The sequence below is a fragment of the Carya illinoinensis genome, chromosome 4, assembly GCF_018687715.1.
Source record: "Carya illinoinensis cultivar Pawnee chromosome 4, C.illinoinensisPawnee_v1, whole genome shotgun sequence".
Lineage (NCBI taxonomy): Eukaryota > Viridiplantae > Streptophyta > Magnoliopsida > Fagales > Juglandaceae > Carya > Carya illinoinensis.
Window position 1 is genome coordinate 28,867,146 of NC_056755.1, and position 26,087 is coordinate 28,893,232.

At 37.1% G+C, this 26,087-nt stretch overlaps 1 non-coding gene across 1 annotated transcript; it reads right to left on the reverse strand.

The window, feature by feature from the left end:
* Positions 1-24,995: 24,995 nt before the first annotated feature.
* LOC122308588 lies at positions 24,996-25,103 on the reverse strand. The gene has a single exon (XR_006242108.1). It is a non-coding gene; the product is annotated as a small nucleolar RNA R71 (small nucleolar RNA).
* Positions 25,104-26,087: the final 984 nt, after the last annotated feature.

Genomic DNA, 26,087 nt, shown 5'->3' on the forward strand with positions numbered 1-26,087 from the left:
AGCCAATATGCTCCTTCAAATGAATGATGGTCTTGCTCCCAACTTAGCCTGAAGAAAACTTGAGCTTCTGAAGTATTTGGCCTTGAGAACTTGAGAAGCCAAGGATTCAGGGAATTGAATTACACGCCAACCTTGCTTAGCCAACAAGGCTAAGTTGAAACTCTCAAAATCTTGAAAGTCCATGCCTCTTGCTTCCTTTGCCAATCCCATTTGACCCCATGAAACCTAATGTACTTTACTCTCTTTGTCCTATTGGCCCCACCAGAAATGATGCATCACTCTATTGATTTCCTTCAACAAGGACTTAGGCAATTTAAACACTCCCATGTAGTAGGTAGGAAGTGCTTGAATCACTTATTTGCGGAGAATCTCCTTCCATGCTTGAGAGAGAAACTTAGACTTCCAATTACTCACCTTTCTTCTCACCCTGTTTAAGATAAGCTTGAAAGTATTGAGCCTTGATCTCCCAATAAGGGTAGGTAATCCAAGATATTTTTCATAACATGTGGTGGCTCTTGTTCTAGCAATCCTCAAGATGTATTCTCTAGTTTCTTGTCGAGTGTTGGCATTGAAGTATATTGTAGATTTACCTTTGTTGAGCTTTTGCCCTGAAGCCCCCTCATAAAGACTGAGCAAGGAGTTGATATTGGCCCATTCCTCAGCATTTGCTCTACAAAAGAGTAAGCTGTCATCAGCAAAAAATAAATGGTTAAAAATAACATGGCCCATTCCCATAGGATAACCATGAATGCTTTTAATAGTTTCAACATGATTGAGAAGGTTGCTAAGGACTTCAACCACAAAAAGAAAAAGATAATGGGATAATCGATCCCCTTGTCTAAGGCCTCTAGATGGTTTGAAAAAACCTTGGGGAAGATCCGTTGAGGAGAATAGAGTAAGATACAGATGACACACAACCCATCACTAGTCTGATCCAGCTCTCATTAAAGCCCATTTTAACCATAACTTCTCTCAAGAAACCCCATTCAACACGATCATATGCCTTACTCATATCTAACTTAAATTGCCATGTGACCTTGCTGGCTTCTTCCTTTTATGGACATAGAATGCATAACTTCAAAAACTACTATCATATTATCAAGTATCAATCTCCCTGGTGCAAATGCACTTTGAGTTAGGGAAATGATTTGTGGAAGGATCTTTTTCAATCTATTGGCTAGAACCTTTGACACCACCTTATATAATACATTGCATAGTGAGATGGGTCTAAAGTTCAATACAGATTTGGGGCCTTTCACTTTGGGTATAAGCACAATATATGTATCATTTATACAACTAATATCCCCCCTAAATTGAGAATTTCTAACATAGTTTGAGTGACCTTTTCACCAACAATATCCTAATGCACTTGGTAAAATTTTGTAGGGAAACTATCGAGTCCAGGAGATCCCAAAGGGTTCATCTAGAATAAGGATTCTTTCACCTCCACTATAGTGAACTGAGATTCAAGCATTCTGTTCATATCCATCTCCACTTTCCTATCCAACCTGTTAAGGAACACCTCAATCCCAACTGGATTACATGAAGAGAAAAGGTTATGATAGTACTGGCCAAAGCATTCAAAAATTTCCTCCATGTCCCTAGTTATATTGCCATCATCTCAAATCAAGTTCATGATCTCATTAGTTTTCCTCCTCTGGTTAGCACACTTGTGAAAGTACTTTGAATTTTTGTCACTATCTTTATGCCAAGCTTGCTTTGCCCGTTGCTTCCATTTAACATTATCCTCTTCAAGTAACTTGTCAATTTCCTGCTACAATTCCTTAATAGACTCGGAACTTGTACCTGTATTGCACTCTTGCAGATTAGCAAGGTGTTGCATCTTTACTTGGATTTCTTTTCTATGTTGTCTAAGAGTGGTTCTGCTCCACTTTACGAGAGCTGCTTTACAATTTCCAAGACATTTCTAAGACATCCATAAGTGGACCCTCTCTGTAGCACCTGAGGGGACCAGCAAGTGGCAACAATCTTAGCCCATTCCTAATGTAGTTTCCAAGCAGCTTCATATCTGAAGATCCTCTCGCTTACACTCCCTTCATTGACATACTTTCTCCCTCCCTTCCTTAGATGCATCACAATAGGATTGTGGTCAGATAAATGTGCAGCAAGAGCTTGGATGCTGCCGTTAGAAAATCTCTTAGTCAACTCCATATTTTCCCAAGGCACAGTCTAATCTCTCTTTGCTAAAAAGAGACCCCTCTCTATTGTTGCACCAAGTAAACTTGTTGCCTTCAAACCCCATGTCACTCAGGCCATAGTATCCTTTGTCTTCTGTCATGATCACCTAAATTAATATAAATTCATTATGAACTATGAAATTCTTGAATGTAGGTCACAAGGTGTGTATTTATTTCTAAACTGCACTGCCAATGTTTGATGAACTCATGAAATAATATTAAACGTCAACTTTCGTTCTTCATTCAAGATATTAAGCATGCTATTCATGTCCAATAAATTGCAAGAATGAAAACCAAAATCATTCAATTACAATTAACAAAAGATATCGAATACAATCATACCATACTCAAATCATATAAAAAATTTAATTACTACATCATAGCCCTAAAATAAGAAAACTAGCAAATCATAACTAATAAGATAATCCAATTATTTCTCAAATATAGATTCGAATTAATAATCCTTAATAACAATTCAGCAACTAAAAAAAAATTAGAGAAAGAAAAAAAAAAGAACCCTGCAATTGAAGAAATCATAAGCTCCATTCATTCTTTTGGAATTTACGGCTCCTCTTTTCCTTTCTTTCTTTTTTCTTTTTCTTTTGTATTGTTCGCCGTGAGGAGCCCCCTTGTGCAATATGTGTAGGTCCATTTATTTTATATGAAAAGTTTCATGTATATTTGCTTTCTTCCTTCTATTTATTTATTTTTTCTTTCACTTTTACTTCACATCAGCCTTCAATGTTTATTTATTTATTTAATTTTTCAAATCCTATTCTCAATAGAAATCTATCTCTTTGCACATCTCAACATATATTAATCTTGAAAATATAATTCTTCACCACTTTAATTCAAAAACTTGTTGTTCATATCTACATCTGAAAATCCAATCAATTCAAAACCAATTCTCCTACAAATTTTAAAAGCAGATTTCTCCCATATCTGCTGCTGAAAATTTAGAATTCTTGGCTTACTAACTTCTAGATGATTTTAGAGCATTGAAAAGATACATTTTGGAGTTGGGCCCTTCACAAAAGTTTTAGATCTCATTCTCAGCTTTCCAACGCACCTAGGTGTGCTTTATTATGATTTCTATAACTCTAGATACAGGCAGAAAACCGAAATAGAGTCTTGACTACAGTAAACTTCTGGACAGATTGGGACTTCTTTATTTCTGCAAAGTTTTGAACTTCAAAACAGTAGAAATGAATTTTGGACTCTGCATAAAAGTTTTAGGCCTATATATTAGCTTTCCAACAAGCCAAACAATACCTGAAACTGAGATATGTAGCTCTAGTTAGAACCCAAAAACCGAATGTTATGGTTTGACAAGACCAGACCAACTAGGATTTGCTCCTTAGGCCTAGCCCGATTTTTGCATTTTCACATCATCCCAATTTCAACCTAATTCAATAAATAAACACCTTCAAAATACCAAAAACTCTCAAGAATTAAATAAATATAAAAGACACCTAAAATTCTAGACAAACGAGTTAAGAAATTCCCAAAACACTCTGAATCAAAACAATTAGGATTAAGAAAATGTGTGAAGTAAATTCTCACATCAATCAGCACCATTAACAATCATTAGTAGGCCTACACATTGGCTAGCCCAAGCACATTTTTGGCCCAACCCACATTTTTCTTTTACTTCCTGCCTTTCCTTACAATTTTTTTTTTTTACCTTCCTTTCTCATGTGAGTACTGCTCTTTTTTTTTTTTTTTTCATTTTCAAAGGCTTTGTGCAGAAATTACTTTTTCTTTTTGCTGTAGAAAGGAGTACATATATAACATCAACCCCAAAAAGTGATAGACCAAGCCTCACAAAACTTCATAACTTAACACAAATGTGTCCCAAATGACTGAACAAATGAAACCAAGTCTGAACATATAAACATGAAAATGGTTAACTTATAACTCTTCTACAACAATTTTCCAACTCTATATCAAACAGAGGAAGTGCTTCACTAGAAGAATTTCAGCAATAATGGTGACAACTTAAGCATTATAGACGCAAGCCTCCCTTACTCTAACCAATATCTCTTGCTTGAAAGCCCTTCTCTCTCTCTCTCTGCCTCTACCTCAGAGATGTAGTCCATGGCCAAGATGCGCATTTCTAGGTCTTGAAAACTCAAAATTCATATGAAACAGACCAATAACTATAAAACTTGTTCATCCAAAAGGAGGAAAGAACAAAAATAGATGTTAAAGACTAACTTCAATCGTCTGTGACCTAAGAAAACCAAAATCTCTAATTTTCCTTAGTGTCTAATGAAAACCTGCCAAGAATATAGTAGTCCTACTAGGCCAACCCAATAATCTCTGAGAACAAGGAAATAAGACTCTGTTCATGGATGCATAACCAAATCAAGCTTATCAAGTGTTTTCAAATCAACAAGCCAGACCAGACCTGAATTTTGAGTTAAACTTAAGAAGCTTGAATTGGCATGCTTATTAGAGGATAAAAAAGTGAATTGAATCTTGACTATCCAAACACCTCAGAAGTGAATCAAGGCATACAAACTATGACCTAATCATTTATAATAGAAATAATACAAGAAGGAAGGTTGCTTTGTTCTGCAAAATAATACACGAAACTACTCATCCATCCACTACATGACATCCCATAGGCCATTCATAACATAAACAATAAACATCCATAACATAAGAAATTCATTCATTATTGTTAGAAATATTAGGACCCATCAAAGGAACCCCACATGGCTTTTCAGTGTCAACAAACAATCCTTAAATAGGAATATTTAACAACAAATATAGAATGTGCAGACCATAAGCCCCGAGTCACTCCTCATCAACATAAATAAAGCTTGATTTGGGATTAAACTCTAAAAAAAAGATTATTAAATGATATAAAACTAACATTATGAAAATTTTTAATAAATATGTAATTAAGAAATATGTTCATTACCTGATTCTACCTCAAAACTTTCAATTTTGTCCAAGGAGGCACAAAGATCAATAGGCTTCTGAGTACAAGCGAGTGCCTCAACTATTATTGGAGATAATGAATAATGAAATGGGTCAAGCACACGACTCCCTGCACTGAAGGTTGACTCAGAAGAAACAGTAGAAGCAGGAATGGCCATCACATCCCATGCAACTCTCGCCAAAATATGGTACTTTATTTCATTGATCTTCCACCAATCCAAAATATCAAAATTTGGAACTCATGCCTCACAACCATGTTTCAAGTATTGATCAATCTTTGATTTGTTCTTCAAATTACATTCAATAATTTCTTGCTCATACTCAACCCAAAAACTTTGCTAAGAATCAAAATTAATCATATTAGGATCAGTTGAGGAAGGAATCTTGGAGTATGAAACTCCACTTGAACTCCCATATATAATACTATACTCCCCATGTCAATCATCAATAGTTTCACTTTTACAACCATTTCTTCAACTAAATTACCACCATATATATTTTTTGAACCAAAAATGCAAAAACCTAAATTTGCATCTTGGATCAAGAATAATAGTAATGAATATCATCAAGTTAGTCTTTTCAATTGATCCCCAATATTTGTCATACTGACTCTTCATGCTCGTAGCCATACCTCGAAACATTGGATCATTACTTTAACTCATTTTTTTATAAATGTGATTGGATACCACAAAACTCTTGGAAATATGCATTAGATGTGATATACAAAGAGCCAAAAAGCCTCACAGTAGCATCATAAAAAATTTTCAAAAATTTAACCATTATTTTAACTCTCCTCCAATCACTAGAGCTTAGGGGGCTCAAGCTTACAATGCAAAAATAATGAAAAAAATAACCATCATCATTCTCCAATTGCAAAAATGGTTTTTGAAATGCTTTTGCAACTTCTAGCATTAGATAAGTGGAGTTCCATCTGATGGGAACGTCATGACACACCAATTTTGAATGGCTAATTTTCTCATTCTCTATACACTTTTTAAAATTTTCCATTCTTGCAAGAGATTATCTAACTTACTTAACTGCATTGCGCACCCTTGTGATTGAATCATTACAATCTTTTAGCCCATCATTCCCAAAAAGGCTTATAATATGGGTGTAACACCTTATGTAAATATACTTTCCCTCCAACAAATGACCTCCCACAAAGCTTTTTAAGTAATCAATGGCAATATCGTTTGAGGAACCATTGTCAATTGTAACAGTAAAAATCTTGTCAATACCCCAATCCTGTAGACATGACCCTACATGCCTTCCAATAGTATCTCCTTTGTGATTAGGAATCAAAGGAAAATTTATAATTTTTTTTTTGGTGTGATTTCCATTCACAGTTATAAAATGTGAAGTAAAACACATATAATTGAAGTTTTGATTGGATGTTCAAGTGTTAGTAGTTAAACTAACCTGCCCAACTACCTTAAATACTTTCCTCAACTTCTACTTCTCTTTTTTAGATAGTTTAATACAATCTCTCACTGTAGTGGTTCGAGATGGCACTTGGAATGTTGGTTCTAGTGATTTACACACATTTCTAAATCCTTGTCCTTCCACCACCTTAAACGAAACCTCATCACAAATTATCATCTTTGCAATTGCCCTTCGCACATTTTCTGGATCAAACTTATGTGTAGTTTGTTGATCCATGGGTCTAATTCTATCAAAGTTTTTCCCACAAACACCAACATGATGCAACATACTTGATGTACCATGCTTTTTGGGGTGACAAACGTAAGTCTTGTGGCAGTAATTACACCCCGCTTTTGGGTCACTTAATGAACATTTATCTATTTTGTGAGGTGTTTTCACACCTCTGAGGGGTCCTTACTTGCCTTCCTTTTGGAGGGAGGATGTTGTTATTGCTACTAGACAAGTTAATGTTTGAAGCTAAAGGAGTAGTAATCTCATCGTCTCTTAAATTTGTAGTAGTGTCAATTCTGAAGGAATCCATGGTATGAATTAACATATAATAAAAGCACGAGAAAATAAGAATACAATACTGTTTTGATTGAAGGAAATTTAATTTTTTTAAATGCTAAAGAGAAATAGATGAAAAGACATAAAGCAAATAAGAATGCAAAGTGGGTTGTAAATAATTGATTTTCTCCTCTATTCACCACGCTTAAATATCAATCCAATTCCCATTATAGAGAGCAAGCTAAACATCAAAACCGTAAGAATTTGAAATAATAAAACTTGGCAAGACCAAGAACTGAAGAATATTATATAGGAACTAGTTGGAGTTTTTATTATTATCAATAGTAGCAGAGAGTTCTAATTTAGTTATTATGAACTAGATGACTTTGGCTTTAAGGCCCATCCATGTTGCTATCATTTTCATACAAACTCATGCATTACATTGATAGTGATGAAACTTGAGTAGCCATGTGCCCCAGTTTGGTCATGCAACCCAAAACCAAAGGCACCATCTTGGTAGATTCTGAGATGCACGGGAAAACAAGGAATTAATCTACTGGGGGGGATGGGGATGGGCCTCTTGAGAGTGACTCTCCCTTCATTCCTTGATAATATGTTCAGTTTTTCCCCACCCTAAAACTAAATGATTTTAAACAAAACCAAACATACACACACAAACAAAATGCATACGTGCACAAAGTCCCTAACTATTTTCTAACAATGTTTATGTAGGAGCCACAGTAATGCATTTTATCTACAAATTAGCTTATGCAACAACCAAAGAACATACGCATACAAACTCAATGAAAACAGCCCAATGCACCATTTGAATGTGAGAGAAAAGAAACATACCTCTGTTTGGGAGAGCCATGCCGAAGCTGATCTTAGAGCTATAGTTGAAGAGAGAGAGAAAGAGAGAGAGCCACAATGGTGAGAGAGAGATCAAGAGAGAAAGGCTATGGTTGAAGACAAAAGGAGATACAAGTTTGTTCTTCTACCACGGTTTTGCCTTCAAAATTCTTAGGATGACCCGATTATAATTTTAACTCAACTTTATCAGGTGGTTTTGATGGAGTCAATTGGTTTTAAGTTTTTCTACATAGGCCTAATTGTTAGATGTGTTCCTCAACTGACAACAAGCCAAGTTTGTAGTATAATGGGATATGGTTAAGGGCTGAAAAGAATCACAAAAAGAGATATTTCATGAGGATGGAAGAACAGGAACTATTGAAAGAGAGTGGGGGGAATGCACAATAGCACAAGGCAAAATGTAGTGGGGTGCCAATGGAACCCACGATAGTGGTGGGAGGTGCCACATAGAATGGAGAATCCAATGAGAGTAGAATACCTGAGGCCGAAAAGGATGGGATTTCAAATTTGATTGCAAATGAAGCTAAATTTTTGGAAGATAGGCATCACTTGAATTTCAAAATGGATGTACAGGAGAGTAATATTGAGATAATGATAAGGGGAAGAAATGGCCGAAAACTACCAAAATTTTGAAATAGTGGAGGAAACGTGTGGAGAAAATAGCAGGAAGGATAGTGAAGAGAAATATAGTAATTTGAAGATATGGGCCAAAGACCAGATTGGAAGAGACTTAGTTCAAGGGCTTGGTCAGCAAATGAGAGGTAAGCCCATTTACTCAAACTTTGTTATCTTTCACGAAAATGCAAATAAGTGCAGTGGTGGAAGTGATGTGGAACATAAAGAGAAATCGAGACCAACTAAGGGATCATGGAAAAGGAGAGCTCGTTTACAAGGTAATAGTGCTGATTGATTCATTGCTCAAGTGCATAAAAGAAGTGATGATAGAGTTGATAGTAATGGTGGTGAAGAGAGACTTGGTAAAAAATGTAGAAGAAATGAAGTGCAACATATCACTAAAAACTCTATTCAAATGGTGGCGGCTTAGTGTTAGCCCCACAAATCATTATTAATACTTTAAGTTGGAACTATTGAGGGCTTGGAAACCCTCAAACAATTCATGACTTATGCCATTTGGTGAAGAAGAACAAACCCAAAGTAATTCTTCTATGTGAGACAAAACTACAAGCAAGAAAGTTTGATGCAATGAAGAGAAAGCTAGACTTTGAAGGATGTTTATTGGGATCCAAATGGTAGAAGTGGGGGCTTGGCATTATTATGGATTCGGGATGTGGAAATTCTCAATTTTCTCAATATCGTATACATGCTAAAATTCCTTTTAAAGAAAAGAATACCAGTTGGTATATGATAGGTAGGCATCTTGATAGTAGTAAGATAAAAGAAACAGGGGATTTGTTATCAAGGTTAAGAACACAATCACATCAAGCATTGTGTGTGATAGGTGACTTCAACAAAATTACATCTCAATATGAGAAAAGTGGTGGAAAACAAAGGCTTGAAGGACAGATGGTGGAATTAGAAATGTTCTTGAGGAAAACAACTTGATTGACTTAGGTTGGAAGGGTGAAAAGTTTACATGGAGTAATAGGCATGAGGATGAAACATTTACAAAGGAAAGACTATGTAGAGGGGTGGCTTATCTAAAATGGTCAGAACTATTTAGTAATGAGGTGTTTGAAGTCTTAAATGCCAGATGTTCTGATCATAAGCCATTATTTCTATCATTGAATGTTGTGAATGAGGTAAAGAGGAAAAGGAAGGGTATATTCAGGTAAGAAGCTAAATGGGCTTTGGAAGATGACAGTGAGGATGTTATTAATGAAATTTGGGAAAGACATGTAGCTTGACAAAACTCTTTCAAAATAGTAAAGAGTAATTTGTAGGCATGTAAAGGGCCTTTTTCAAGGTGAAATTTAGTTAAATCAAGATCAAATGAAAGGGATATTAGTGTGATCACCAAACAACTCATGCTAGAGCAGTTAAATGAAGGACCTAAAAATGCTGCTACCATCAAAGCATTACAAGAAAAGGTTGGGATTCTGTTGGAGCAGGAAAATATGTGTGGAAACAAAGAGTTAGAAGGAACTACTATTAGTTACGTGATCAAAATACAAATTTTTTTTAGGCTTGTACTGGCCAAAGAAAGGAAAAATAATTGCATAAAGTAGATAAAAATCCAAAAAGGAATAACATCCATTAAGCAGGAAAGCATTGAAGCAGTGTTTAATCAGTATTTCCAAAATATTTTCAACTCATCCAACCCAACCTAAGAGGCCATAGCAAAATGTCCTGCTCTAGCTAAAAAGAAAGTGACTAGTGATGGAAGGGATATTTCTACCCTCTAGTAAACAAGCCCATACCCTATAATTTAGCTAATAGATAAAGTTAGGAAAAGATAAAACATGTTGATTCAAACTCCTAAGAGGAAAGAGACTCAGATTCCTAATAAGAGAGAGGCTCAGACACCTAAAAGGAAAATGCTTCACAAAGCTAATTGGACTTCTATCACTTCAAGAAAATAACCTCTATAAATAGCCTACATGAGGTAATAAATACTTCACTGGATTTACTTCATCTTCTACATACACTAACCTTCATATTATTATTCTGACTTTGGCATCAGAGTGTTCCCAAGGCAACCAGTGCCACCCCTTTGTTCGTTGCAGGTCATTTATGTGGTTGGTGGTATGAAATACATCCTTAATATTGGCATCGTCTTTGGGATCTATATAGAATTCAACATGATTTTTACATGCCAACTACCACGCAATCACAAGCAACCAATGATTTCTTAATGCCGGAAAGGAGAGTAGGGGAATTTTGTGATTCACAAGATCGTCTCCAAAAACCATATAAGATCTCTTCAACTTTGTTATTTCCCAATATTTATTTTCCTAACGCTGCATGAATGGTAAAAGAATGCGAGAAGCATACTGTATGTGCATCATGCATTGGGCATGTACAGCATGCATGTGCCATGCACAATGCACGTAAGAGATTCACGGTGTGCACCCAATTCCATCACTAGGCGGAACTTGTGGCACCAAGAGAAGAAGTGGAGGTAGCATTGCACCAGATGGCACAAAAAATGTAACACCAGAGCCCAACACCAAGCTCACATTGTAAAAGTTTTTGGGATTAACTAGAAATTTTAGAATAGGCTAAAGGCCCAACAATTTATTTTGGCAGAGTATGGATTTTATTGGAGTTAATATCAGGTTAAATTGTTTTTAATTGGACCAAGTGGGAATTTGCTTGAAACAATTTATGGGACAAGTTGGATTATTTTAGAAGTTGAGTTGAGACCCATTAGTGTTGGTTAAATACTTGACCCATGAAAATATGATTAAACTAAGAGGCTATTTGGACTATGCTAACTGGGTCAACCCATTTACTAGGTCCTTTCACCACCCCAAGACACGGGCCCAAATATCTCAAATGGGCCCAAAAATCCCAAGCCAAGAATCAGTTCCCACACCCTCCATGCCATGCACGTCTCCATGTTTCCTCTTCCCTAGGGTTTTACAATTTTCTATAGATATATATATATACTTATATCCCTCATGCAACTCCAAGATTAGGGTTGCCGCACCTTCCCCATTATCCTCCAATAAAAACAAATTGAACACCGCTGCCCTCTTTAAGACCTCGACCATTCAAACTCTATAGAATAATGCCACTCCAAGTCGTAGATTGAAAGCCAACCACTCAAGCATAAAGTGAGGGCCACACCAATGTCAAGTGGAAAACAATTGGAGGAAGCCTTCACCACCACATGTCCTCCACACTCACATTGTTCCTGCACCCATAGCACGTAAGTCTCTATTTTCACCAAAAGAAACATAACAACTTTGGACACCACCGTAAACCCACATCCCTCCATTGTTAGGCATTGTTCCTTGTCGAAAATGACCACACCACATGGCCATAGCTCGGTCATACTACTCCCTGACCACTATACGTAAGTCCCCCTCGCTTTCCCTCACCACCCTCTCTCTCTCTCTCTCTCTCTCTCTCTCTCTCACACACACACACACACACATCACACTCTGTCCCTTTCTCAGTGCTCTACCACCTCGTTAACACACACGATCACCACTTAATCCTTGGCTCCTCCACACGCCTCCTTCCTTCTCAGTAAGCCTCAGCCATACCACCCCTTTGCTAGTGTTGTTCTGCATTGTTTTCAAAATAGGAAAGACTTCCTTTGTATCACGTAAAGTTTAGAATAGATTTTTTATGAAATTAAATTTATGTCCTTTGAGTTACAGGCCAAAGTTTGAACTTGTATTTTTATGTTGGGCGTATTTTTTTACCATGGGCCTCAATTGGATTGTAGAAAATTAGTATAATAATTTTAGGTTGGTCTAGTCTCACTTTATATTAGTACAAAAATTTTATTTTATAGAAATATTTTTAAATTAATGTATTAGTCAATGGAATTAAATGGATATCGATGAAATTTGGTAAGTAATGATATTTTTGGGTTAAGAAAATTTTAGACATTTAGGTAGAATAGGTTATTTTAGTATTTCAGCTTTAAGTATCGAAATACATGTGTTATGTGACTATTTATAGGTAACAATTAATATTTACATGGCACTGTTGTGGAAAAATTCTAAAAAGCTAAAAAATCTAGGCAAGCAGGGTTCTTATGCTAAACTTTGCATAAAATGATTGGACTTAGGGTGATTTTATGAAAAATGTGCATGTTTTGTTATGAAAAGAAATTTTAAAATAACCTCAGTCATGTTATCTGCATTCGCATGAGACTCCATTTAAGAAGAGAAAAAACTTTTATGTCATGACTGCTAGAGTCATGAGCTTACTTTTAACATTCTATTTCTAATCTATGAAAAAGAGCAAATATGAAAATTTTTACATAATTATATGACGATTATCTAATTCTATTGTATTCGAAATATGTTCTGTACTCTGATATGATATGATGTGATCCCTAAAAACCTTTGGCATGATATTTTGTTTATGTTTTGTTTTGACTTTACCATGGGTGTAAAATGGAGGTCTTATTTGGATTGGAACCAACTTTTATGTTTCTAGTGTACCCACTTTGGAAGCCAAAATGGTTTTCTGCATGGTTTTTTCTATGTGCATACTCGGAGCTCCAAGAATGAATAAATGGAAGATTTTACATTCTGTTTCTGATATGATGTTTTAGTTATGCTATGCCAAAGGAATTTTGAATGAGAATATTTCTAAATTTTAGCTCTGATATTTTTGATAACATGTTATGATTCAGCATTCTAAAAATAAAAAATATTTTGTTCTGTATTCTGAATTTTGTAAATGATCATGTTTATGTACTAGTATAAGTTCTCTGCTTACTGAGTTATTGATAACTCACCCCTTATCTCCACAATATTTTTTAGATAATTTTGATGGTTCAACTGGAAATAAAGAGTAGGAAGTGTCAGCAAGGTTTGATGATCGTAGAGGAATAAGTGCCGAAGGGTACAATTATTTATTGGAGAGTCATACTTAGTAGATTTATTGTTTTATGTTATTTTGGTATTTTGATTCATGGATATTTTTGAGTCTTCGTAGAGATTTTAGTTTATTTTATTGAAGTATTTCTTTGGTCTCCATGCACAGATATTTGTGTTGAAAAAATAAGTTAATATTTTTATGGAATCTCTGGAGTATATATAATTGTGTTATTGGAGATTATTTTAGACAACAGGAGCTAACTCTTTGAACCTCTGGGACCGAGGCATTACAGTTGGTATTCGAGCTAGGTATGAGGTTTTGCAAACTATAACATATGAGGTTTTGGATATCTATGGGTTTAGGAAATAACTTCAGATTTGAGGTGTAGAAATTTGAGGACTAAGATATCATTATGTGGATATTTAAGGTTTGAAATTCTGCAGACTTCGTAGATTTTGTGGAAATTCAAGGTTTAGAGATTTTGCAAACTTTACAAATGATTTTGATAATATTTGTGGTTTTAGAGTTTGTAAAATGTGGAAAACTGGTTTTGAGATATTTGTGGTTTTAGATAAGAAATTAGGGCAGAGAGGTTAGAGCTATGCATAAGCTTAAGCGAATACTAGGATTCAAATTCAATAGATTTTTAATGTATGAACTGATTTGATTTGGTGTGTAGCTTCCGATCTAGTAGGAAAGTTTGATTTGATGTCAAGTTTAAGAATAGTTGAGGTAAAGTTTTTCACATAGGCTTTAATCAAAATGGTTTGGTTTAAATGGAATGAACTATTGAGGAGTATGTTTACTTTAAGCTAGTTTAGTATATGTGTAAGAACGAGTAAGACAATAAATTGATGATTCCTGATATATAGATTAATTGGTAGTTACATTTACGCTTAGTTTATTTTAGTATTCCCTTTGAAATGTTTAACCAAGGATAAGTCTTCCAGGATGACAGCTCGTCGCTATGTTCAAAATCTTGGGAAATTGAACATGAAAAATGATGAAGGCAGATACACCATAGAGTAATTCAACCGGATGCACCCTCCCACTTTTGATGGGCATGGAGATCAAACCTTGGCTGAGGACTGGATCCAAGACATTAAGGAGATACTTCATGTCTTGAATTGTACTAACGAGTAGAATTACTGTACTCTGCCTTCAAGCTGATATAAGAGTAAAAAAGATGGTGGATTTCTGAGCCCTAAGTCAATGGTGGCCATAATAATGAGAGAGAAGTGCTTTAAGCACAAGCATATGTTAGAAGCAAAATTGGGCTCAAGGCCTTCTTTAATCTGAGAAGCTTGTTTTCATCCCTAGAACTAATTTGAGCAAGCTTGGTGTGGAGAGTGGGGAATGAAAAGAAAATCAAGATTTGGAAAGATAAGTGGCTGCCAACACCAATATCTTATAGAGTTTAATCTTTAGTAAAAGGGCTAGACATTTATTCCAAGGAACATGTCTTAATAAAATAGGGAGGTGGAAAGTGGAAGGAGAACCTGTTGGATACGGCAGCACATGATATACTTCCAACTAGAGAAAATATGTGTAAAAAAAAGATAATAGAAACAATTTTATGCCCAATATGTGGGAGACAAACAAAAACTATAATTCACGCACTATAGAGTTGTCTTGCAACTATTGATGTTTGGGGTGAATCCAATAGTCGAGTTAAAAAATGTTCTAGTATGGAAGTACAATTCCTGGAGCTATGAAAGATATTAAATGATAGATTAAATATTGAAGGCATAGAGAGTAGCTTTCAAGATGAGAAGGATCTAGTTTAGAAGGAATTCTCTTTTGTTTGAAATTAAATTTGAACATCTAAGTAAATTGTTCCCGTTAGCTAAACAAAGCCTTGAACATTACAATCTAGCAGTACCAAAGAGAAAGGGTCTAAGTAAATTTTTCCAGCGATGCAGGAAGACAACTAGTAATGTGGAAAAAACCATTAGGGCTGAAGTTTAAAGTCAACTGGGAAGCTGTAGTGGATAACCAAAATAACAAAGGAGGAATAGGGTTGGTGATTAAAAATAGTGAAGGTGAGCTTATGGCATCCTTATGTTTAAACATTAATTGCTCTATGAATATAGCTGAAGCATGTGCACTTAGAAGAGCTGCAATTCTGTGTCAAGAACTTGGTCTATTTGATGTAGTGTTAGAATTAGGTGATTCCAAGGTAATAGTAGCAGCTACAAATAGTAGGGAGGAGCTTAATGTAGACTATGGCATTGTAGTTGCAGATGTGCATAGTATAATAGCAGATAGAGACAACTGGAGCATTTGTGTCACTCATAGAGATGCAAATAATGTGGCTTATATATGTTAGCAAAGCTAGCTATTTCAATTTTGGGTGAAAGGGTATGGATTGAGGATGGGCCTTATATGCAAATCATTCCTTCAGTATTGAAGGAGAAATATTGTATTGATTGAGTTTTGTTATTCAATAAAAAGTACCATGGTTTGAGACTTCAACAAACAAAAAAAAAAAAAAAATGGAAAATTTTCCCAATAGATGTTGTTTCGTATTATTGAATAGTTTTCATATATTTAGATTCTATTTAATATGATATATCTATACATACATACATACATACATACATACATATATATATATATATCTCTTTGTGCTTATGATTTGGAAGGAATGAAATGCCAATTGAATTACAAGTCAACCAATACTAGTTATATAATATTGTTAGTATATTTGACAGTTTACAGTAATATATTCAAACGTATTCATGAATCCCCAAAAAAATTATAAGTATAAACTTTATTTAAATTTACTTTGGAACACGGTGATGTGCTTAATTAATTTCTATATAAGTTTTGTCATATTTTTATTCTTAATTTTATGCTAGTTTGTGTTTAATTTTCTTATTTATTAGAGTTTTTATTTATTTTGTTTATGTTTTTCAGGAATAAATAAATTGAAAGAGTCATAAAAATTGAATGAGTCATCAAGAGAATAGGAAATGTTCATTTCTTGAAATTCTTGAAGTACCCTCCGGTATTGGGAAGATAACTTTTTCTAGACAACTCCAATAAGGGTAATTTTGGTGTCTACAAAAATTCAACAGAAAACCCTACAACTTTCATGTTTAAGCCAGAGCGAAAAATCAATATCTTCAGAGAAGAAATGGTGCTTCAAGCAAGAGGTCAAAAATCTGTGGAATTAGAGTTCAACAACGATGGAGATTCTCGATCTACATAGAGTTTCCTTCTTAACTCTTTAATCTTCTCTTTTTATAATTATCATTATGAATTCTAGAATTATTATGGTTTGTTTTAATTAGATTATGAACTAATTTCTATTGCTAAGGCTACGATGTAGTCTCTCCATGACAATCCCGAATCTTATTTCGTTGTGATCATAATTTTATGATTCTTTTTTAGTATACATCATTGAGTTTAATGCCCTCAATTATTTGGCCAATAGTTGAATGATTTGTTGTGTATGTTAATTCGAGAGATGATGCATGTAGTTTAGTTTCGTATAATGTATGCCATGAATTGAACAAAAGACATGAATGTGCCAATGTAATTTGTGCAGTTTTTATGTTAAATATTATTAATCTTAATGTGCTCAAATGCTTTTAAATTTGTATAGACATATCACTGGTTATCGTATGTTGAGTAATTCTAATTCTACTCGAGAGAGAATCTTAGATAAGTTAGAATATTTCGCCGTCAAATAGAATGATAATTAATTGATTGTATGGTTAGGATTTGGGATTGGAATGGTTAGGTGAGTAGGATGCCTTAGTGTTTTCCTCTTGGATAAATCTTCTTCTTTTTAAGTGTTTGGTCAATTTTTCAGTTGTTGATTTTCTATTTAATTTGTTGCTGATTTTCTAATTCAAAATCCACAATTGTTTTTATTTTTATTTTCAAATAACTTAGAATTAGAACAATTTCAATAGTTTTTTTTTTTTTTTAAATACTGATCTCATTAAACATGAAATAAAGGGATACAACTCTCTATGGTCCAAAGTGACATAGAACTACTCACCTACATCATCTCTCTGTGTACAATATGGAAAACACAGCTCGGGCAGCTCTCGACTTCATAGACATCTTCTACCATCTCTATAGCCACTTTTGCAAGTTGGTGTGCTGCCATGTTTGCCTCTCTATGGACATGGGAGGCTGTCCAGTTGACACTTGAATTCAATACCCTTTTTGCATCTTCAATTAGGCACCCCCCCAAGCTCCAATCCAGTGCTTTGCTCTGCAACACATCCACCACTCGCTTAGCATCACCCTCTAAACAAACCTGTTGCAATCCCAGGTCTCTGCTAAACACAGCTGCAACCAACAATCCATAAGCCTCAGCATCGAAAGGAGTCCCTCTTAAAGGTCTCTGAGCTCTTACAGTGCCAACTACCTATCCTTGGAAGTCCCTGACTATCACACCTATCCCAACTCTTCCCTCCTTTGCTCTAATAGCTGCATCCCAATTGAGCTTGTGGGAGTTCTGCATTGGTTTGGACCACTTATGCCCTGCAGATCCAGCCTATTTCTTTGTTCCTTGGTCTGTTACAAGGGATTCTCTAAAAATGGATACTTCTTCTATGGCCTGTTGATACAGACTAGTAGGATGGATGAATCCTTTCCCATGATACAGCTCGTTTCTCCTGGTCCAAATCCTTTTCAGTACAATTGCAGTCTCTTCTAGTTTAGTAGCATCCAAATTCTATACTAGAAGGGACCAGATATCAAAAAAGAGGTCACTATGGCAGGACATTTTCTAGACCTTTTTGCAGCTTCGTTTCCACACATCCTGAGCAGCAACACAGCTCCACAAGGCTTGACTTGAGGTTTCAGTGGCTTGAGTATAGATAAGGCAATTGCTGTCCTCTACAACCTTCCTTCTCTTCAAATTTGCTAGTGTTGGTAGGGCCTCACTACATGCTCTCCACACGAACTATTTGACACTTGGACGGGTCTTTAGCTTCCATATACTCTTCCACACATGCTTGACCTGTGTTTTCCTAGATGACTCCCCCTGAAAATCAGCCTCCATTTGTATGTGAACATGGTACCCACTTTTTACTGAATACTGGCCATTGGTCATGAAGTGCCAAACCATCCTATCTTTCCTACCCCCAACACTGATGGGAATTGTTTTTACAGCTTCATATTCCTGTGCAGTTAACAGCTCCTGAATGAGAGAGTACTTCCAGGTTTTTAGATCACTGTCTATAAGATCACTTACTTTTTCACACTCACAGCCCACTGGTCGAGTAAAGACTACTCTTTTTGATGGAAAAGAGGTTATCCACCAATCCTTCCAAATGTTAATATTGTGCCCATTGCCCACTCTCCACACTAATCCTTCTCTTAGAATTTCCAAACCTGCACACACTCCTCTCCACGCAAAGGAAGGTCTTGCCCCCAGTGTTGCATCTAGGAATCCAATTTTTGAAAAGTATTTTTGTTTTAAGACCATAGCAACTAAAGAGGATGGATTTTGTAAAATCCTCCATCCTTGTTTAGCAAGTAAAGCAAGGTTGAAGCTTCTGAAATCTTTGAACCCAAGACCACCTGCCTCTTTGCTGTAGCTGAGTTGATTCCACCTAACCCATTGTATCTTTGAGGTATCCTCATTGTATCCCCACCAGAATTTTCTTATAAGTTGGTTCAGCCTGTTTGTAATCGAGGTTGGTAGCAGGAAAATCCCCATTGCATAAGAGGGAATGGCTTGTAACATTGATTTTAAGAGGACTTCTTTCCTTACATTTGACAGAAACTTATTCTTCCAGTTGACCATTCTAGCCCAGGTTCTGTCAATGAGTGTGTGAAAGGTTGCCACTTTCTGCCTCCCTACTACAGTTGGAAGTCCCAAGTACTTCTCGAAGTTGCTTGTTGCTTTAACACCTACTTGCTGCAAAATCTGAGTCCTACATACTGTCTGTGTGTTCTTGCTGAAAGGATTGAAGACTTATCTTTGTTCAGGACTTGACCCGATGCCTTTCCATAGACGTCAAGGACTTTGAGGACACATGATAGTTCCTTGGTTGTTGCTTGACAGAAGAGAATGCTATCATCTGCAAAAAACAGATGATTAACTGTGATGAGGCCTCTTCCAACAGGTGCAGGAGTGATATGTCCAGCTTGTTCAACTCTTTTCAACAATGAGGAGAGGGCTTCTACACACATGATGAAAATGTAGGGAGACATTGGATCTCCTTGTCTAGGTCCCCTCGATGGCATGAATTTCCTTTGTGGCTTTCCATTAACTAAAATAGAATAGGATACTAAGTTAAGGCAGGACTGAATGAGCCTAATCCATCTCAGTGGAAATTCCATCTTAACCATTACAGCTTCAACAAAGCTCCACTCTATCCTGTCATATGCCTTACTCATGTCAATTTTTAGTGCCATACATCCTCTTTTTCCTTTCATTCTTGAGTTCATAGAGTGTAAAACTTCATAAGCCACTAATATATTGTCTGAGATGAGCCTACCCGGGACAAAGGCACTTCGGTTCAGTGAGATAAGGTTGTGGAGAATACCTTTCATTCTATTAGCAAGGGTTTTAGACACAATTTTATACAACACATTACAAAGACTTATTGGTCTAAACTCAACTACTCTCTTGGGGTTTTTCACTTTGGGAATTAGGGATATGTAAGTGTCATTAACATCTTGGAGGGGCCTACTACAGTTTAGGACTTCGAGTGCATAAGAGTATACTTCCTCTCCCACCACTTCCCAATGTTTTTGATAGAAATGAGCTGGGAAACCATCAGGTCCAGGTGACCCTAATGGATTCATGTGAAACACAGCACCTCTGACTTCCTCTCGGGTGAATGGCTTAGAGAGCCAAGACTTCATATCTCCTATTAATTTTGACTCCATGGCATGCAAGCATTCATCAAAACCAGTGGGACAAGAGGTGGAAAATAATGAAGAGAAATAACCTGTGAACACTTCACTTATTCCTGCCTGGTCAGCAATTACTCTCCCTTGTTGGTCCTCAATGCTTCTAACTGTGTTGGTTCTTCTTCTCTGAGAGGCCTGCTAATGGAAGAAGTGTGTGTTCCTGTCACCAAGTCTTAGCCAGTGTTGTTTTGCCCTCTAATGCCACTTCACATCTTCTGCAGCCAGGGATGATTCTACTCTCCTCTGGAGCTGTTGCATTTCTGTTATATGGGAGCCAGTACCATTGTTTTGAAGGTGGCTTATTCTTTGTAGAGTCTTTGCATCGTACTTATGGTTATCCTGCTTTGTTCTTTTCCTCCACTGCTGTAGGGACTTTTGGCATGTTTCCAATCTATGCCTCATTGTGCAGCCTGAGAGACTAGTTGGTCTGGTACTCTTCCATCCATTTGCCACTATATTATGACAATCTTCATGTAGATCCCACACAGCTTCATACCTAAATCCTGGACTCCACCTTTTCCTACTTTGGTTTGGGGACTATTTGTTTATGTAGAGGGGGGAGTGGATTGATTTTACTGCTGCTAGTGCAGTACATGTTGCACCTCTGAAGAGTTCTTTCCACTCCTTGTTAGCCATAGCCCTGTCTATTCTCTCCTTGGTAAACTCCTTACCCCTTCTGTTGTTTGACTAGGTAAAGTGTTGTCCCAGGTGATGCACATCATAGAGCCCACATCTCTCAACAGCTTGTCTAAATGCTTCAATTTGGTTGTATGGTCTGTTGGATGCTCCTTGCTTTTCTTTTTGATGCAACACTTCTTTGAAATCTCCTGCACATAACCAAGCCACAGATGATTGAGGCTTTAACATCTCAAGTAGCTGCCAACTACACTTTCTTTTGGCTGTCCCAGGATGGCCATAAAACCCAGTGAAATGCCATGTTCTATCATAGAGCTCTTCCTTAACCACTGCACTAACATGCCACCTGGTATAGCTAACCACTTGGACCTCCCATTCTTCCTTCCACAGCAAAGCAATACCTCCACTCATTCCAACACTTTCAACATCAAAACATCCATCCATCTTCATAGATCTCTTGACTACCTCCATCCTTTGTTTACTACACTTAGTTTCCACCAGGAAAACTAAGAGTGAACCCTTTTCCTTAACAAGTTTGCTAAGGATCCTAACTGACCGAGGGTTCCCAAGCCCTTGGCAGTTCCACACTAAGAGGCTCATTGTCTTTGGCAGGGCTAGAAACCAGCCTATGCCATTGTGTTGTTGTTCTCCATGGAAACATTCTTCCTCTTTTGGCGTCTTGGATTAACATTACTCACTATAGTTTTTCTTTTTAGACTAGTTCTGGTTCGACACTTACGAGGGAAATTTTTTACATCTTCCAAAGCCACCACCCCTCCTCCTTCATCTTGATTTAGACCACCTTTAGTAAGCCTTTTCCACTTCTTTCCTTGTGTTTTCTCAGTCCCCTTAACTAACTCCTTTTTTGTTCTTTTGTCATTCAAGATACCTTCTACTATTCCTCCAATGGTAGTTAGTTCCTTGTTATTTTCATTTAAATTGTTTCCTACTACAGTCTGACCACCATTTGGCTCTTCAGTTGAGATAAGGTCCAGTTCCATGCTAGATAGGAAGGAAGAATTTTGCATCTCCGATTCAGTTTTAAGAGTGGTTACCTCGTGTATGTGTTCTGGTTCCTGATCCCTAAAAGTTTGACTGTCCAGCTGTCTCGTGATGTGAGGTTCATTCATATGTCCAGTTACTTTCCCATTGGTCAGTTTCACGCCCATATCTTCCTGCTTTCTACTAACTCCGTGGACTTTTTCCTGACTTTCCTGTTTAGTCATATCTTGTTTTGGTGCCAAAATTTCCTATTTGATAGCATGGCTTTCTGGCCTGGACTTCTCCTCTACATCGTGCTCATAGACTCCCTGCTGCTGTCGATTCTGGTTACCGCCGTACCTGCGCCCATTGGAGATACTATTGTGCATAGGTTGAGCTCTGAGCCATGCACCAAACTGCTGGTGTTCTGGTTCAATACCTTGTTGTTCGTAGTGCTGCCTTATGCAGTTCTTCCCCTTATGAAATAACTTACCACACTGGAAATAGAAGCTCTACAACCTCTCATACTTAAAGGAGATCCAGATTTTTTGGTCGTTAAAAAACAACCATTTTCCCCTTAAAAGAGGTCTATGGAGGTTTACTGCAACTCTAACCCGTAGACATCTTCCCCATGCACGACCATCCGCCTCGACCTCTACTCTGATGACATGCCCGATGGAGGCCCCTAGCTCTTCTCCTACTTCTTCTGTCATTGTGTCTAAAGGCAAGTTATGAAGTTGGACCCAAAAGGGTTCATACTTGAACTTCAGACCATTTATGGACTCCATGCCATCCAAATCTTGTAACGTTAGCAGGCTTTTTGTGATGACCCGCTTTTACGTGTATTTTCAGTAAAGGGTTTTTTTTAATTTAATTAATATATTGGTTTATTTATTTTAAATTATTTTATTTTAAATTGAGTTTAATTTATTTGATGTGTTTAATTTATTTTAGTTGTTTTACGGTTTTTAATATTGTTTTCGGCAGATCGTTTTTTTTTGTTTTCGGAGTAAGGATTGGCCCTCATTTCTTTCTTTTCCCTTTTTCTTTTTTCCTTTTTCATTTTTCATTTTTCCTTTTTCCTTTTTCCTTTTTCTTTTCTTCTTTTCTTTCTTTTTCTTCTTTTTCCTTCTCGGTTTCTCTCTCCCCGCGCAGCTCTTCTTCCTTTTCTCCTTACCGTCGCCGCCCCTTTGATCGCCCTGTGCGCCGCCGTGTAGTGCACCACCCCTACCATTCTCTTCCCCTCTCAACAGAGATTATCCCCACCAATTTTCAGAGCCATCGGACCAGCCGTTAGCCGCCACGAGCCCCTGGAAGTGATGGCACCTGCTCTGCTTTTCCCCCCGTCGCCGGTTGCTTTCGCAGCCCAGAACCGCCGCTCGCCGGTGGCGTGGCCTACACCACCCACCCAGTTTTCTTCCCCTCTCACCGATGAACATCCCCACCAAGTTTCACCTCCATCCGAGCCACCGTTAGCCACCACGAGCTCCTCCAAACCAAACGGTTTTTCACCGATTTCGGCGTCGTCACACCACCTCCGGCCACCATCTCTTCACAGCTTCTTCCCCTACCTGTTGCCGACCTAAACCACCCATTTTCGACCTCGATCCGTTGCCGGAGCAGCTCCCACGAGCTCAACTCCGATTTGAGCTTTTTCCGCTTCCTCCGCCATTTCCACCGCCACCCACGGCCAAAACTCGTTTCCTTTACTTTCATAAATATCTCAAGACCATTCACTATCAATTTCCTACCTTGGTTTGTCCCCGTTCGAAAGTGGGTAATTTATTACCCACGACCATAGTGTAAATTACACTGTTACGTTGCTTTTCCTCCGCCGTTTGCAACATTGCGAGCTTTCAAAAAATACCGTATAGCGCTGTAAGTATTTTTCAAACCCTACTTTTAGATTTAAATATATTTTTCTCATACAATAAATTATTTGCTCTTGGTTGGCTGATTCCGGACTGAGTCCGAGGAGTTCGGGGGTCAGATAGATTGAGGACGGAGTTGCTTGACTTGTTAATTTGGATTGGTTGGTTGTTTTATGCCTTGAGGTTGCATTTATGCGCATTTGATTTTAATTGAGAAAATCGTGTTTTGTTGGCGTAAATAGATTTCGGGTGCGTGTGTCTCACGTTTTTATTAATTTGAAATAAAGAGTCTCATACCCAACTCAAGTTTTTGTTAATTTGCCTTTTTGATTAGAAACTCAAATTTCAACTTCGATTTTTTTTTGCATTGCATTTTAATTTTATTTTCATCTCTCATAATCGACACATTTGTTACCCAAACATCTCATATACGCTTTGATAACCCTTTGTCCCTGTGGAATACGATCCTGGACTTATCCTTGATACAACTTGACACTTCTACACTTGGAAGCACATTCGAAACCGAGTCAAGTTTTTGGCGCCGTTGCCAGGGACAACTGTTGCTTATTAGAGCATTCCTCTACTGCTGAGAGGACGTTTGTGGAGCTATGAACCTTTTCACAGCCTGGGTGACATCTAATCGTTTTCCCTTCTCTCTGTTTATTTTTCATGGTCTTTGATTATCTGCTCTTGTTTGTATGACTAGTTGGACTAGAGACCATACATCTCGACTGTTTAGGACAGAATCATTGACATCTTTTAGCTCTGCATCATCTTCTGTTGAACCATCATCAGACACTGATAGCATCATGGCTGAAAATGAGCATCATGATAGGGAAGTGGAGAATCCGAACAGGACACTTAGAGAATATCTTTAGCCTATTAGGACTAGCACACCTTCTTGCATCATTTTACCTCTTAATGCAAATGTTTTTAATTTCAAACCTGGGATGATTCCATTGTTACCACACTTTCATGGTATGGAATCTGAAAACCCCTATTTGCATATCAAAGAGTTTGAAGAAGTGTGTTCCACATTCATGGATAGAACATGCACTGATGAGGTCATAAGATTGAAACTGTTTCCATTTTCCTTAAAAGACAAGGTTAAGACATGGTTGAATTCCTTAAGACCAAGATCCATTGGGACTTGGCAAGAAATGCAAACTGAATTTTTAAAAAAATTTTTTTCCATGCATAGAACCAATGCCTTGAAAAGACAGATCATGAATTTTTGCCAAAAGGATGTGGAAAGATTTTATCATTGTTGGGAACGATTCAAAGACCTTTTAAATGCATGTCCTCATCATGGATATGAGAATTGGAGGGTCATTATTTTTTTTTTTATGAGGGGTTGCAACAAAAAATGAGACAATTCGTAGAGACCATGTGTAATGGAGCGTTTTTTAACAAAGAACTTGAGGAAGCTTTTGAATATTTTGATTATCTAGCTGAAAATGCCCAATCATGGGATACATCTGATGTTCATGATAGGTCGGAAAGTTCAAGGACAATTTCAGGGGGTGGGAAATATAATCTGAGACAAGTAGATGATTTGAATGTTAGGTTGGCTATGATTTCTAAGAAATTATAAACCATAGAACTGAAGAAAGTGAATGAAGTACAAGCGGTACCTCAGATTACCTTGAGCTATAATATTTGTGAGGGCCAAGGGCATTCAACTAATGATTGCCCAACCATTCCAGCTTTTAAAGAAGTTCTTTTGGATCAATCTAATACTGTTAATATGGTTGCTAAATCTTTTTCAGGTCCTTATTCCAACACCTACAATTCGGGATGGAGAAATCACCCTAATTTCAGTTGGAGAGGTGATCAAGCTGCTTTACCTGCACCCAACATACCTGGTCCTTCACAAATTGTACCCTACACTACTCCAGGAGGTTCAGGACCATCTCAATATGCCAACCACATGGTCCCAGCTTAGAAAAAGAACCTTGAAGACAATTTCTAGCAATTATCCACCAACTTCCAGCAGCTGTCCACCAATTTTCAACAATTCATGCAAAGCCAAGCTGCTATCAACAGTCAAAATTCACAAGCCATTGCTGAGATTCAAGGGTCAGTCACAAGGTTGACTACCACCATGAGTGCTCAAGAGAAAGGGAAGTTCCCTGCACAATCTCAGCCTAATCCCCAAGGCCAAAACCAGCAATTTCAAAGTGTGGCAGGAGATTCAAATGTCAAGCAAGTCAAGGCTATTACAACCTTGAGAAGTGGTAAGGTGATTGGCATTCCAGCTCAAGAGGTAGAAAAGAATGGTAACACTTCTAAACCTCCT